The sequence below is a fragment of the Pristiophorus japonicus genome, chromosome 11 (assembly GCF_044704955.1).
Source record: "Pristiophorus japonicus isolate sPriJap1 chromosome 11, sPriJap1.hap1, whole genome shotgun sequence".
In the NCBI taxonomy this organism is placed as follows: Eukaryota; Metazoa; Chordata; class Chondrichthyes; family Pristiophoridae; genus Pristiophorus; species Pristiophorus japonicus.
In genome coordinates, this window is record NC_091987.1 from 85,385,256 (window position 1) to 85,401,766 (window position 16,511).

Below are 16,511 nucleotides of genomic sequence, written 5' to 3' on the forward strand. Positions count from 1 at the left end.
CCTTTTATTACTGACACACTCCGCGATACCCGCTGCAAACACTGACACACTCGCGGGAACTCCCAGTAAAACAACGACACAATCCTGAGGACCCCCTGTAAATACTGACACACTCCCTGGGACACCTCCTCTAGATACTGACACATTCCCTGGGGATCCCCTGTAAATACAGACACACTCCTGGGGACAGTCCCTGTACATATTGACATATTCTCCGGGGATCCGCTGTAAATACTGCCACACTCCCAGGGACTCCCGTAAACACTGACACACTCACAGGGACCCGCTGTAAATATAGACACACTCCTGGGGATCCCCTGTAAATACTGACATAATCCTGGCGACTACTTGTAAATACTGACATACTATCGGGGGTCCTTGTAAATATGGGCACACTTCTGTCGACACCCTGTTATTACTGACACACTCCTGGATACCCGCTGCAAACACTGACACACTCCCGGGAATCCCCTGTAAATACTGACACACTCCCGGGAATCCCCTGTAAACACTGACACACTCCCGAGGACCCCCTGTAAATACTGACGCATCCCCTGTGACACCTCCTGTAGATACTGACGCATTCCCTGGAGATCCCCTGTAAACACTGACACACTCCCAAGGAGCCCCTGTAAACACTGACACACTCCCGGGAGCTCCCAGTAAAAACCGACACAATCCCGAGGACCCCCTGTAAATACTGACACACTCCATGGGATAACCCCTGAACATACTGACATATTCCCCGGGGATCCACAGTAAATACTGCCACACTCCCGGGGACCCCCATAAACATTGACACACTCACAGGGACCCCTTGTAAATACAGACACACTCCTGGGGACACCCTGTAAATACTGATACACTCCCGGGGACTACCTGTAAATACAGACACCCCCGTACATGCTGACACACTCCCGGGAACTCTCGATAAATACTGACAACTCCCAGGGACCCCCTGTAAATACCGACACACTAACGGGAATCCCTGTAAATACTGACACACCCCTGGGGCCCCTCTGTCAAATCTGAGACACTCCCGGGGACCCCCAGTTAAGTACTGACACACTCACGGGAACCCTCTATGAATACGGACACACTATCGGGGATCCTTGTAAATACGGGCACACTCCCGGGGATCGCCTGTAAATACTGACACACTCCCGGGGATCCCCTGTAAATACTGACACACTCATAGAAACATAGAAAATAGGTGCAGGAGTAGGCCATTCGGCCCTTCGCGCCTGCACCACCATTCAATAAGATCATGGCTGATCATTCCCTCAGTAACCCTTTCCTGCTTTCTCTCCATATCCCTTGATCCCCTTAGCCGTAAAGGCCATATGTAACTCCCTCTTGAATATATCCAATGAACTGGCATTAACAACTCTCTGCAGCAGGGAATTCCACAGGTTAACAACTCTCCGAGTGAAGAAGTTTCTCCTCACCTCAGTCCCAAATGGTTCTACCCCTTATCCTAAGACTGTGTCCCCTGGTTCTGGACTTCCCCAACATCGGGAACATTCTACCTGCATCTAACCTGTCCCGTCCCGTCAGAATCTTGTATGTTTCTATCAGACCCCCTCTCATCCTTCTAAACTCCAATGTATAAAGGCCTAGTTGATCCAGTCTCTCCTCATACGTCAGTCCAGCCATCCCTGGAATCAGGCTGGTGAACCTTCGCTGCACTCCCTCAATAGCAAGAACGTCCTTCCTCAGATTAGGAGACCAAAACCAATATTCCAGGTGGGGCCTCTGTGTACAACTGCAGCAAGACTTCCCTGCTCCTATACTCAAATCCCCTTGCTATGAAGGCCAACATACCATTTGCCTTCTTCACCGCCTGCTGTACCTGCATGCCAACTTTCAATGATTGATAAACCATGACACCCAGGTCTCGATGCACCTCCCCTTTTCTTAATCTGCCGCTTGAAGGGAGGGGTTTAAGGGATGGAGAATGCTAGCGAAATAGGGAGGGGTGTAGTGGCTGGAGGTTGTAGAGATAGGAAGGGGTGTGGGGGCTACAGGAGGTTATAGAGATAGGGAGGGGTGTAGGGGCTGGAGGATGTTACAGAGATAGTGAGGGGTGTCAGGGCTGGAGGAGGTTACAGAGATCGGGAGATGTGTAGGTTCTGGGGGAGGTTATAGAGATAGGAAGGGGTGTAGGGGCTGGCCGGGGCTAGCAAGATAGGGAGCAGTGTAGTGGATGGAGGTTATAGAGATAGGGAGTGGTGTAGGGGCTGCAAGAGGTTACAGATAGGGAGGGGTGTAGGGGCTGGAGGAGGCTAGAGATAGAGGGGTGTAGGGGCTGGAGGTACAGAGTTGGGAGGTTTGTAGGGGCTGGAGGAGGTTACAAGAATAGGGAGGGGTGTGGGGGCTGTAGGTTACAGAGATAGGGAGGGGTGTAGGGGCTGGAGGAGGTTACAGAGATAGGGAGGTTTGTTGGGGCTGGGGGAGGTTAGAGAGGTAAGGCGGGTTGTACGGCCGGCTGGAGGTTACAGAGATACAGAGGGATGTAGGGACTGGAGGATGTTACAGAGAGAGGGAGTGGTGTAGGGTGGGAGGAGGTTACAGAGCTAGGGAGGGGTGTAGGAGCTGGAAGAGGTTACAGAGATAGGGAGAGGTATTGGGGCTGGAGTACGTTACAGACATAGGGAGGGGTGTAGGGGCTGGAGGAGATTATAGAGATAGGGAGGGGTGTAGGGTGGGAGGAGGTTACAGAGCTAGGGAGGGGTGTAGGGGCTGGAGGTTACCGAGATATGGAGGGATTTAGGGGCTGGAGGTTATAAAGATCGGGAGGGTTGTAGGGCTGGAGGTACAGTGATAGGGAGGTTTGTAGGGGCTGGAGGAGGTTACAGAGATATGGAGGCGTGTAGGGGCTATAGGTTAGAGAGATAGGGAGGGTTATAGGAGCTGGAGGAGGTTATAGGGATAGGGACGGGTGTAGGGGCTGGAGGAGATTACAGATAGGGAGGGATGTAGGGGCTGGAGGAGGCGACAGAGATAGGGAGGGTGTAGGTTCTGGAGGTGGTTACAGAGATAGGGAGGGTTATAGGGCCTGGAGGAAATTAAAGATACGGAGGGGTGTATGGGGCTGCAAGAGGTTACAGATAGGGAGGTGTGTAGGTTCTGGAGGAGGTTATAGAGATAGAGAGGGAGTAGGGGCTGGAGGAGGCTAGCAAGATAAGGAGGGATGTAGGGGCTGGAGGTTGCAGAGATAGGGATGGATGTAGGTGCTGAGGTTTACAGAGATAGGGAGGGTGTAGGGCTCGAGGAGTTTACAGAGATAGGGAGGGGTGTAGGGGCTGGAGGTTACAGAGAGAGAGAGAGAGAGAGAGAGGGAGGGGTGGAGGGGCTTTGAGAAGGTTACAGAGAAGGGAGGGATGTAGGCCTTGGAGGAGGTTACAGAGATAGGGAGGGGTTTCGGGGCTGCAGAAGGTTACAGAGATAGGGAGGGGTGTAGGGGCTGGAGGAGGTTGCAGAGATAGGGAGATGTGTAGGTGCTGGAGGAGGTTAGAGATTGGGAGGGTTGTAGAGGCTGGAGGAGGTTACACAGAGAGGGAGGGTAGTAGGGACTGGAAAAGGTTACAGAGAAAGGGAGGGGTGTAGGCCTTCAAAGAGGTTACAGAGATCAGTAGGGGTGTAGGAGCCGGAGGAGGTCACAGAGATAGAGAGATGTGTAGAGTCTGGAGGCAGTTAGAGAGATAGGGAGGGTTTTCGGGCTGGTGGAGGCTACAGACATAGGGAGGTTTGTAGGGGCTGGAGGAGGTTACAGAGATAGGGAGGGGTGTAGGGGCTGGAGTAGGTTCCAGATATGGGGAGGGGTGTAGACCTAGGAGGAGGTTACAGATTTGGGAGGGTTGTAGGAGCTGGAGGAGGTTACAGAGCTAGGGAGGGGTATAGGGGCTGGAGGTGGTTACAGAGAAAGGGAGGGTTGTAGTACTGGAGGAGGTTATAGAGATAGGGAGGGTTGTAGGGGCTGGTGCAGGCCAGCGAGATAGGGAGGGGTGTAGTGGCTGGAGGTCACAGAGATAGGGATGCGTGTAAGGGCAGGAGGTTACAGAGCTGGGAGGGGTGTAGTGTCTGGAGGCGGTTCGAGAGATAGGGAGGGGTGTAGGGTCTGGAGGCGGTTAGAGAGATAGGAAGGGTTGTGAGGCTGCAGACGTTAGAGAACATAAGAAATAGGAGCAGGAGTAGGCCATACGGCCCCTCGAATCTGCTCTGCCATTTAATACATTGCTGATCCGATCACGGACTCAGGTCCACTTCCTTGCCCACTCTCCATAACTCCTTATTCCCATGTCGTTGAAGAAACTGTCTATTTCTGTCTTAAATATATTCAATGTCCCAGCTACCACAGCTCTCTGAGGCAGCGAATTCCACAGATCCACAACCCTCTGAGAGAAGAAATTTCTCCTCATCTCAGTTTTCAAATGGGCGGCCCCTTATTCTAAGATAATGCCGCCCCCTAGTTCTAGTCTCTCCTAACAGTGAAAACATCCTCTCTGACTCCACCTTGTCACCCTCCTCATTATCTTATACGTTTCGATAAGATCACCTCTCATTCCTCTGAATTCCAATGATCAGAGACCCAACCTACTCAACCTTTCCTCATAGGTCAACCCCCTCATCACTGGAATCAACCGAGTGAACCTTCTCTGAACTGCCTCCAAACCAAGTATATTTTTTGTAAATATGGAAACCAAAACTACACAGTATTCCAGCTGTGGCCTCACCAATACCCTGTACAACTGTAGCAAGACTTCCCTGCTTTTATACTCCATCCCCTTTGCAATAAAGGCCAAGATACCATTGGCCTTCCTGATCACTTGCTGCACCTGCATACTATTCTTTTGCATTTCATGCACAAGTACCCCCGAGTCCCGCTGTACTGCAGCACTTTGCAATCTTTCTCCATTTAAATAATAACTTGTTCTTTGCTTTATTTCTGCCAAAGTGCATGACGTTACACTTTCCAATATTATTCTCCATCTGTCAAATTTATGCCCACTTACCCTGTCTATGTTCTTTTGCAGATTTTGTGTGTCCTCCTCACACATTGCTTTTCCTCCCATCTTTGTATCAACGACAAACCTGGCTACGTTACAATCTATATTAACGACTTGGAGGAAGGGACCGAGTGTAAATAGTTGGGGTCCCAGCACTGATCCCTGCAGCACCCCGCTGGTTACTGTTTGCCAACCCGAGAATAAACCATTTATCCCTACTCTCTGCTTTCTGTTCGTTAGACAATCCTCTATCCATGCTAATATATTACCCGCAACCCCATGAATATTTATATTGTGTAGTAACCTTTGTGGCACCTTGTCAAATGCCTTCTGCAAGTCCAAGTACACCACATCCACTGGTTCCCCTTTATTCACCCTCTTTGTTACGTCCTCAAAGAATTCTAGCAAATTTGTCAAACATGGAGATAGGGAGGGGTGTAGGAGCTGGAGGAGGTTATAGAGGTTGGGACGGTTGTAGGGGCTGGAGGAGGTTACAGAAATAGAGAGGGTTATAGGTGCTGCAGGTTACAGAGATAGGGAGGGATGTAAGGGCTGGAGGTTAGAGATAGGGAGGGGTGTAGGGGCTGGAGGAGGTTTCAGATAGGGAGGGGTGTAGGGACTGGAGGAGGTTACAGAAAAAGGGAGGGGTATAGTGCTGCAGGAGATTACAGAGAAAGGGAGGCATGTAGGGGCTGGCAGAGATTATAGAGATAGGAAGGGGTGTAGCGGTTGGAGGAGGCTAGCGAGATAGGGAGGGGTGTGAGGGCTGGAGGATGTTACAGAGAAAGGCAGGGATATTGGGGCTGGAGGAGGTTATAGAGCTAGGGAGGTTTGTAGGGCTGGAGTTTGAGAATAGCGAGGGTTGTAGGGACTAGAGGAGGTTATAGAGATAGCGGGGGGGTATAGGGGCTGGAGGAAGTTACACAGTTAGGGAGGGATGTAGGGGCTGGAGGAGGTTACAGAAATGGGGAGGAATGTAGGGGCTGGAGGAGTTTAGAGATAGGGAGGTGTGTCGAGGCTGGAGGAGGTTACAGAAATGGGGAGGGGGGGAGGGGATTACAGAGATAGGAAGGGGTGTAGGGGCTGGAGGAGGTTACAGAGATAGGGAGGGTGTAAGGGCTGGAGGAGGTTACAGAGATAGCAAGGGGTGTTGGGGCTGGAGGAGGTTAGAGAGGTAGGGTGTGTTGTAGGGGCTGGTGCAGGCTAGCGAGATAGGGAGGGGTGTAGTGGCTGGAGGTCACAGAAATAGGGATGCGTGTAAGGGCAGGTGGTTACAGAGAAAGGGAGGGGTGTAGTGCTGCAGGAGATTACAGAGAAAGGGAGGCATGGAGGGGCTGGCGGAGATTATAGAGATAGGAAGGGGTGCAGGGGCTGGAGGAGGCTAGCGAGATAGGGAGGGGTGTAGGGGCTGGAGGATGTTACAGAGAAAGGCAGGGATGTTGGGGCTGGAGGAGGTTACAGAGATAGGGAGGGGTGGAGGGACTGGAGGAGGTTACAGAGATAGGAAGGGGTGTAATGGCTGGAGGAGGTGACGGGGACGGGGACGGGGACGGCCTTCCCCGCCCTCCTCCTGTTCTGTGACAGCCGACAAATTCAGATTGTGTTTGAGTCAGCAAGTGAAAGATCGGGGGCGGGGCGGGGGCATAAAAATTAAATCACATGGTAGGCCAGAGGAAGGGGCTTTGGAGGCCATGTCCGTCCCGTGGGCCGTATGTTTGACGCCCCTGATCTACCCTGTCAAGCCCCGTCAGAATTTTGTATGTTTCAATGAGATCACCTCTCATTCTTCTAAATCTAGAGAATATAGGCCTAGTTTACTCAATCTCTCCTCATTGGACAATCCCTGCATCCCAGGAATCAGTCTGGTGAACCTTCATTGCCATCCTCAATGGCAAATACATCCTTCCTTAGATCAGCAGCCAAAACTGTACACAATTCTCCAGGTGTGGTCTCACCAGGGTCCAATATAATTGCAGTAAGACATCAAAGAGCAAGTAATTATTTCAATCGAAAAAGATTGCAAAGTGCTGCAGTACAGCGGGTCCTGGGGATACTTGTGCATGAAACACAAAAGGATAGTATGCAGGTACAGCAAGTGATCAGGAAGGCCAATGGTATCTTGGCCTTTATTGCAAAGGGGATGGAGTATAAAAGCAAGGAAGTCTTGCTACAGTTATAAAAGGTATTAGTGAGGCCACACCTGGAATACTGTGTGCAGTTTTGGTTTCCATATTTACAAAAGGATATACTTGCTTTGGAGGCAGTTCAGTGAAGGTTCACTAGATTGATTCTGGAGATTGGGGGGTTGACTTATGAGGAAAGGTTGAGTAGTTTGGGCCTCTACTCATTGGAATTCAGAAGAATGAGAGGTGATCTTATCGAAACGTATAAGATTATGAGGGGGCTTGACAAGGTGGATGCAGAGAGGATGTTTTCACTGATGGGGGGAGTCTCGAACTAGAGGGCATGATCTTAGAATAAGGGGCCATACATTGAAAACAGAGATGAGGAGGAATTTCTTCTCTGAGGGTTGTAAAACTGTGGAATTCACTGTGGAAGCTGGGACATTGAATAAATTTAAGACAGAAATAGAGAGTTTCTTAAACGATAAGGGGATTTGGGGAACGGGCAGGGAAGTGGACCCCGAGTACATGATCAGATCAGCCATGATCTTATTGAATGGCGGAGCAGGCTCGAGGGACTGTATGGCCTACTCCTGTTCCTATTTCTTATGATCTTAAGTTTACTCTTATCTTCAAATCCTGTTGTAATAAAGGCCGACATACCATTTGCTTTCTTAATTGCATGCTGTGCCTGCATACTAACTTTCAGTGATTCGTGTACAAGGACACCAAGATTCCTCTGAACATCAACATTTCCCAATCTCTCACCATTTCAAGTAGCTGTTTCCAGTCCACTTTGGCTAAATCACATCTCAGCTTCGTAAAATTGGCCTTTCCCCAATTGAGAACCTTTATTCCTGGTCTATCTTTGTCCTTTTCCATAACTACCCTAAATCTAACTGAATTATGATCACTAGAACCAAAATGCTGTCCCATCGATACCCCTTCCACCTGCCCAGCTTCAGTCCCTAATACTAAGCCCAGAACTTCCCCCTCTCTTTTTTGGCTTCCTACGTACTGGCTAAAAAGATCCCCTGGTTGCTGACCCCTCTGTGAAGGGAAATAGGTCCTTCCTCTCCACTCTACCGAGGCCCCTCATAATTTTATACACTTCATTAAGGTCTCACCTCAACCTCCTCTGTTCCAAAGAAAACAAACTATTAAGAGGGTTGGTGGGATAGAGGAGGTTAGAGATAGGGAGGGGCGAGGCCGTGAAGAGATTTGAACAAGAGGATGCGTATTTTAAAGGCTGAAGCTACCAGCCATCTTGCCCAGCAGAGAATGTGACTCACTACCAACAGGAAGCATTTTACTTAACTACTACGAATGCATAATGAGGGGAAATCAATCTCTGTACCTTTAACTAATAGCGACATGGAAAGAGGGAAATGAATGACCTTTAAATACCTGGTCCACTTGGCAATGAAGTGTCTGAAACTCAGAACAGGAAATCCAGGGAAATAAAATACTGACTGATATTAAACTGTTTTGCTGAAAAATGAAATCTTGATTTAACTTTTAAAAGTTGAATTGTTTAACAGAGGTTTACACTGACTCACCTGACAGGCCGACTCAGGATCCACCCCTCAAACACCGCGATTGGTTGCAGAACATGCTGCTCCCTGGGCCCTCCGGCCTCTGAGCTCTCTTCCTGTTGGTTCCCAGGGCAATCAATCACCACTCGCCAACATTACGCTGCCAGATTAAGTTGAGGGGCTCGGAGGAAGAACTAAATTGAGGCCGTGAATCTGAGTTAAGAAATAAAATTAGAGAAACATGATTAAATGAATGAGGAGAGGCAATATAAACTAAAGGGTACAATCCTAAAGGGGCTGCGTGAACAGTGAGAACTGCGGGTATATGTGCACAAATCACTGAAGGTGGCAGGACAGGTTGAGAAAGCAGTTAAAAAAGCTTACAGGATCCTGGGCATCACAGAGTACAAAAGGCAAGGAGGTTATGATGAACCTTTGTAAAACACTGGTTCGGCCTCAACTGGAGCATTGTGTCCAATTCTGGGCACCACACATTAGGATGTGAAGGCCTTAGAGAGGGTGCAGAAAAGATTGACAAGAATGATTCACGAGGTGAGGGACTTCAGTTCCGTGGATAGACTGGAGAAGCTGGGGTTGTTCTCCTTGGAGCAGAGAAGGTTGAGAGCAGAATTGATAGAGGTGATCAAAATCATGAGGGGTCGGGACAGAGTAGATAGAGAGATACTGTTCCCACTGGTGGAAGGGTCGAGAACCAGAGGAGACGGATTTAAGGTGATTGGCAAAAGAACCAAAGGCGACCGAAGAAAAATCTATTTTATGCAGCGAGTGGTTGGGATCCAGAATGCACGGCCTGAAAGGGTGGTGGAGACAGACTCAATCACAGCTTTCAAAAGGGAGTTGGATAAGTATCTGAAAGAAAACATTTGCAGGGCTCAGGGAAAGGGCGGGGCAGTGGGACTAGCTGGGAGCTGGAACGGGCTTGACAAGCCAAATAGAAACATAGAAAATAGGAGCAATAGTAGGCCATTCGGCCCTTCGAGTCTGCACCGCCATTCAATAAGATCATGGCTGATCCTCTATCTCAACACCATATTCCAGCTTTTTCCCCATACCCATTGATGCCTTTTGTTTCTAGAAATCTATCTATCTCCCTCTTAAATATATTCAGTGACTTGGCCTCCACAGCCTTCTGTGGTAGAGAATTCCACAGGTTCACCACCCTCTGAGTGAAAAATATTCTCCTCATCTCGGCCCTAAATTTCCTACCCCGTATCCTGAGACTGTGACCCCTTGTTCTAGACTTCCCGGCCCAGGGGAAACATCCTCCCAGCATCCAGTCTATCCAACCCAGTCAGAATTTTATACGTTTCAATGAGTTCCCATCTCATTCTTCTAAACACGAGAATACAGGCCCAGTCGACCCAATCTCTCCTTATACGACAGTCCTGCCATCCCAGGAATCAGTGTGATGAACCTTTTCTGCACTCCCTCTATGGCAAGTATATCCTTTCTTGGGTAAGGAGACCAAAACTGCACACAATACTCCAGGTGCGGTCTCACCAGGGCCCTGTATAACTGTAGTAGGACATCCTTGCTCCTGTACACAAATCCTCTTGCAATGAAGGCCAACATACCATTTGCCTTCCTAACTGCTTGCTGCACCTGCATGTTTGCTTTCAATGACTGGTGTTCAAGGACACCCAGGTCCCTCTGTACATCGACACTTCCCAAGCCATCATCATTTAAATAATACCTTGTCCATATGTTTTTCCTAACAAAGTGGATAATTTCACATTTATCCACGTTGTACTGCATCTGTCATGTGTTTGCCCACTCACTCAACCTATCTACAAAAGAACATAAGAAATAGAAGCAGGAGAAGGCCATACAGCCCCTCGAGCCTGCTCCGCCATTTAATATGATCATGGCTGATCCGATTATGGACTCAGGTCCACTTCCCTGCCAACTCCCCAAAAACATCTTATTCCCTTGTCATTTAAGAAATTGTCTATTTCTGTCTTAAATGTATTCAATGTCCCAGCTTCCACAGCTCTCTGAGGCAGTGAATTCCACAGGTCCACAACCCTCTGGAAGAAATTCCTCCTCATCTCAGTTTTAAATGGGTGGCCCCTTATTCTAAGATTATGCCCTCTAGTTCTAGTCTCCCCTATCAATGGAAACATCCTCTCTGCATCCACCTTGTCAAGCCCCCTCATAATCTTATACATTTCGATAAGATCACCTCTCATTCTTCTGAATTCCAATGAGTAGAGGCCCAACCTCCTCAACCTTTCCTCATAAGTCAACCCCCTCATCTCCGGAATCAACCTAGTGAACCTTCTCTGAACTGCCTCCAAAGCATGTATATCCTTTCGTAAATATGGAAACCAAAACTGCACGCAGTATTCCAGGTCTGGCCTCACCAATACCGTGTACAACTGTAGCAAGACTTCCCTGCTTTTATACTCCATCCGCTTTGCAATAAAGGCCAAGATTCCATTGGTCTTCCTGATCACTTGCTGTACCTGCATACTAACCTTTTGTGTTTCATGCACAAGTACCCCCAGGTCCCGCTGTACTGCAGCACTTTGCAATCTTTCTCCATTTAAATAATAAGTTGTTCTTCAATCTTTGATTTTTTTTGCCAAAGTGTATGACCTCACACTTTCCAACATTATACTCCATCTCCACTCACTTAGCCTGTCTCTGTCTTTTTGCAGATTTTGTGTGTCCTCCTCACATTGCTTTTCCTCCCATCTTTGTATCATTGGCAAACTTGGCTACGTTACACTCAGTCCCTTCCTCCAAGTCGTTAATATAGATTGTAAATAGTTGGGGTCCCAGCACTGATCCCTGCAGCATCCCATTGGTTACTGATTGCCAAACCGAGAATGAACCATTTATCCCTACTCTGTTTTCTATTCGTAAGCCAATCCTCTATCCATGCTAATATATTACCCCAATCCCGTGAACTTTTATCTTGTGCAGTAACCTGTTATGTGGTACAGAGAAACATAGAAAATAGAAGGAGTACGCCATTCGGCCCTTCGACACTGCACCACCAGTCAATAAGATCATGGCTGATCATTCACCTCAGTACCCCTTTTCTGCTTTCCCTCCATACCCCTTGATCCTTTTAGCCATAAGGGCCATCTAACTCCCTCTTGAATATATCCAACGAACCGGCATCAACAACTCTCTGCTGTAGAGAATTCCACAGGTTAACAACTCTCTGAGTGAAGAAGTTTCTCCTCATCTCAGTCCTAAATGGCTTACCCCTTATCCTTAGACTGTGTTCCCTGGTTCTGGCCTTCCTCAACATTGGGAACATTTTTCCTGCATCTAACCTGTCCAGTCCCGTCAGAATTTTATATGTTTCTATGATATCCCCTCTCATCCTTCTAAACTCCAGTGAATACAGGCCCAGTTGATCCAGTCTCTCCTCATATGTCAGTCCTGCCATCCTGGGAATCAGTCTGGTGAACTTTCACTGCACTCCCTCAATAGCAAGAACGTCCTTCCTCAGATTAGGTGACCAAACTGAACACAATATTCCTGGTGAGGCCTCACCAAGGCCCTGTACAACTGCAGTAAGATCTCCCTGCTCCTATACTCAAATCCCCTAGCTATGAATACCAACATACCATTTGCCTTCTTCACCGCCTGCTGTACCTGCATGCCAACTTTCAATGACTGATGTACCCAGGTCTCTTTGCACTTCCTCTTTTCCTAATCTGCCGCCATTCAGATAATATTCCGCCTTCGTGTTTTTGCCACCAAAGTGGATAACCTCACATTTATCCACGTTATACTGCATCTGCCATGCATTTGCCCACTCACCTAACCTGTCCAAGTCACTCTGCAGCCTCTTATCGTCCTCCTCACAGCTCACACCACCACCCAGCTTAGTGCCATCTGCAAATTTGGAGATATTACACTCAATTCCTTCATCTAAATTGTTAATGTAAATTGTAAATAGTTGGGGTCCCAACACTGAGCCTTGCGGCATCCCACTAGTCACTGCCTGCCATTCTGAAAAGGACCCGTTTATCCCGACTCTCTGCTTCCTGTCTGCCAACCAGTTTTCTATCCACGTCCGTACATTACCCTCAATACCATGTGCTTTAATTTTGGACACCAATCTCTTGTGTGGGACCTTGTTAAATGCCATTTGAAAGTCCAAATACACTACATCCACTGGTTCTCCCTTGTCCACTCTACTAGTTACATCCTCAAAAAATTCTAGAAGATTTGTCAAGCATGATTTCCCCTTCATAAATCCATGCTGACTTGGACCGATCCTGTCACTGCTTTCCAAATGTGCTGCTATTTCATCTTTAATAATTGAGTCCAACATTTTCTCCACTACTGATGTCAGGCTAACCGGTCTATAATTACCCTTTTCTCTTTCCCTCCTTTTTTAAAAAGTGGTGTTACATTAGCTACCCTCCAGTCCATAGGAACTGATCCAGAGTCCATAGACTGTTGGAAAATGATCACCAATGCATCCATTATTTCTAGGGCCACTTCCTTAAGTACTCTGGGATGTAGACTATCAGGCCGCGGGGATTTAACGGCCTTCAATCCCATCAATTTCCCCAAGACAATTTCCTGCCTAATAAGGATTTCCTTCAGTTCCTCCTTCTCACTAGACCCTCGGTCCACTAGTATTTCCGGAAGGTTATTTGTGTCTTCCTTCGTGAAGACAGAACCAAAGTATTTGTTCAACTTGTCTGCCATTTCTTTGTTCCCCATTATAAATTCACCTGAATCTGACTGCAAGGGACCTACGTTTGTCTTCACTACTCTTTTTCTCTTCACGTATCTATAGAAGCTTTTGCAGTCAGTTTTTATGTTCCCTGCAAGCTTCCTCTCATACTCTATTTTCCCCCTCCTAATTAAACCCTTTGTCCTCCTCTGCTGAATTCTAAATTTTTCCCAGTCCTCAGGTTTGCTGCTTTTTCTGGCCAATTTATATGCCTCTTACTTGGATTTAACACTATCCTTAAGTTCCCTTGTTAGCCACGGTTGAGCCACCTTTCCCACTTTATTTTTACTCCAGACAAGGATGTACAATTGTTGAAGTTCATCCATGTGATCTTTAAATGTTTGCCATTGCCTATCCACCGTCAACCCTTTAAATATCATTCGCCAGTCTATTCCAGCACCTTGTCAAATGCCTTCTGGAAGTCCAAGGACACTACATTCCATGGTTCCCCTTTATCCACCCTGTTCATTACATCCTCAAAGAATTCTAGCCAATCTAAATTGCCTTGCAGAGTCTTTGCATCCTCCTCACAACTCACAACCCCACCTAGTTTTGTATCGTCAGCAAACTTGGAAATATTACATTTGGTTCTCTCATCCAAATCATTTATATTGTGAATAGCTGGGGCACAAGCACTGATCCCTGTGGTACCCCACTAGTCACTGCCCATTACCCCGAAAAAGACCCGTTTATTCCTACTCTCTGTTTCCTGTCAGTTAATCAATTTTCAATCCATGTCAGTACATCACCCCCAATCCCATGTGCTTTAATTATGTTCCATAATCTATAGAATTTTGTAAGATGACAACCAATGCATCTACTATTTCCATGGCTACCTCTATTAGTACTCTGGGACGCAGATCATCAGGTCCTGGGGATTTATCTACCTTTAGTCCCATTAGTTTCTCCAGCACTATTTTCTTACTAATAATCATTTCCTCTTGCTCACTGGACCCTTGGTTCCCTCGCATTTCTGGGACATTATTTGTGTCCTCTTCTGTGAAGACAGAACCAAAGTATTGATTTAATTGTTCTGCCATTTCCTTGTTCCCCATTACAAATTCTCCCGTTTCTACTGTAAATGACTGGTTTCTCTCCCTCGCCTCCTCTGAAGGTGCTGGCTATGTTAGATCTGGTCCTGTGTAATGAGACAGAATTTATCAACAATCTCCTAGTAAAGGGTCCCCTTGGAATTAGTGATCATAGCATGGTTGAATTTCAAATTCAGATGGAGGGTGAGAAAATTGCATCTCAAACCAGCGTACTGAGCTTAAATAAAGGAGACTACAAAGGTATGACGGCAGAGTTGGTTAAAGTGGACTGGGAAAATAGATTGAAGTGTAGGATGTTTGATGAACAGTGGCATACATTTTGGAGATAGTTCATAACTCTCAAGACAAATATTTCCAGTGAGGAGGAAAGGGTGTAAAAAAAAAGATAGCCATCTGTGTCCAACTAAAGAAATAAAGGATAGTATCCAATTAAAAACAAGGGCATACAAATTGATCAAAACTACTGGAAGGACAGAAGATTGGGAAGCTTTTAAAAGCCAGCAAAGAATGTCGGTGGATAGTCAAGGGGTTATGGGGGGGGGGGGGGGCGAAGGAACTTACCACAATCACAAAGGAGGTGGTACTCAGTAAGATAATGGGACTAAAGGCGAATAAATCCTCTGGACCTGGTGGCTTGCATCCTCGGGTCTTAAGAGAAGTAGCAGCAGGGATAGTGGATGCATTGGTTGTAATTTACCAAAATTTCCTAGATTCTGGGGATGTTCCAGCAGATTGGAAAACTGCAAATGTAATGTCTCTATTTAAAAAAAAGCAGCCAAAAAGCAGGAAACTATAGACCAGTTAGCTTAACATCTGTGGTTGGAAAAATGTTGGAGTCCATTATTAAAGAAGCAGTAGCAGGGCATTTGGAAAAGCATAATTCAGTTAGGCAGAGTCAGTATAGATTTATGAAGGGGAAGCCATGTTTTACAAATTTTCTGGAGTTCTTTAAGGATGTGCTGAACAGGGTGGATAAAGGAGAACCAGTGGATGTGGTATATTTGGACTTTCAGAAGGCATTTGACAAGATGCCACATAAAAGGTTACTGCACAAGATAAAAGTTCACGGGGTTGGGGGTAATATATTAGCATGGATAGAGGATTGGCTAACTAACAGAAAACAGAGAGTGGGGATAAATGGTTCATTCTCTGGTTGGAAACCAGTAACTAGTGGGGTGCCACAGGGATCAGTGCTGGGACGCCAACTATTTATAATCTATATTAATGACTTGGATGAAGGGACCAAGTGTAAGTAGCCAAGTTTGCTGATGATACAAAGATGGGAGGAAACGCAACGTGTGAGAAGGACACAAAAAACCTGCAAAACCTCAAACAGGCTAAGTGAGTAGGCAAAAATTTGGGAGATGGAGTATAATGTTGGAAAGTGAGGTTATGCACTTTGGCAGAAAAAAAAAATCGAGGAGCAAGTGATTATTTAAATGGAGAAAGATTGCAAAGTGCTGCAGTACAGCGGGACCTGCGGGGTCCTGGTCCATGAATCACAAAAGGTTAGTATGCAGGTACAGCAGGTGATCAGGAAGGCCAATTATTGCAAAGGGGATGGAGTATAAAAGCAGGGAAGTCTAGCTACAGTTATACAGGGTATTAGTGAGGCATCACCTGGAATACTGCGTACAGTTTTGGTTTCCATATTTAAGAAAAGATATATTTGCTTTGGAGGCAGTTCAGAGAAGGTTCACTTCTTGACAAGGTGGATGCAGAGAGGATGTTTCCACTGATGGGGGAGACTAGAACCAGGGGGCATAATCTTAGAATAAAGAGCCACCTATTTAAAACTGAGATGAGAAGGAATTTCTTCTCTGAGGGTTGTAAATCTGTGGAATTCGCTGCCTCAGAGAGCTGTGGAAGCTGGGACATTGAATAAATTTAAGACAGAAATAGAAAGTTTTTTTAACCAATAAGGGAATAGGGGGTTATGGTGAGCAGGCAGGGAAATGGACCTGATTCCATCATCGGATCAGCCATGATCTTATTGAATGGTGGAGCAGGCTCGAGGGGCCATACGGCCTACTCCTGCTCCTCGTTCTTCTGCTGACTCTGGC

General features: G+C 46.9%; 1 protein-coding gene, 1 long non-coding RNA gene and 1 pseudogene across 2 annotated transcripts in view; 1 reads left to right on the forward strand and 2 right to left on the reverse strand.

Annotated features, from left to right (window-relative positions):
* LOC139276125 (NXPE family member 3-like) overlaps window positions 1–16,511 on the reverse strand; it is a 742,865-nt gene that overhangs the window by 672,784 nt on the left and 53,570 nt on the right. The window lies entirely within an intron of this gene.
* LOC139276130 (zinc finger protein 850-like) overlaps window positions 1–16,511 on the reverse strand; it is a 171,333-nt pseudogene that overhangs the window by 134,811 nt on the left and 20,011 nt on the right.
* The window catches only part of LOC139276136 (uncharacterized), a 39,242-nt gene that overhangs the window by 2,471 nt on the left and 20,260 nt on the right, over window positions 1–16,511 (forward strand). The gene's annotated exons all lie outside the window — the stretch shown is intronic.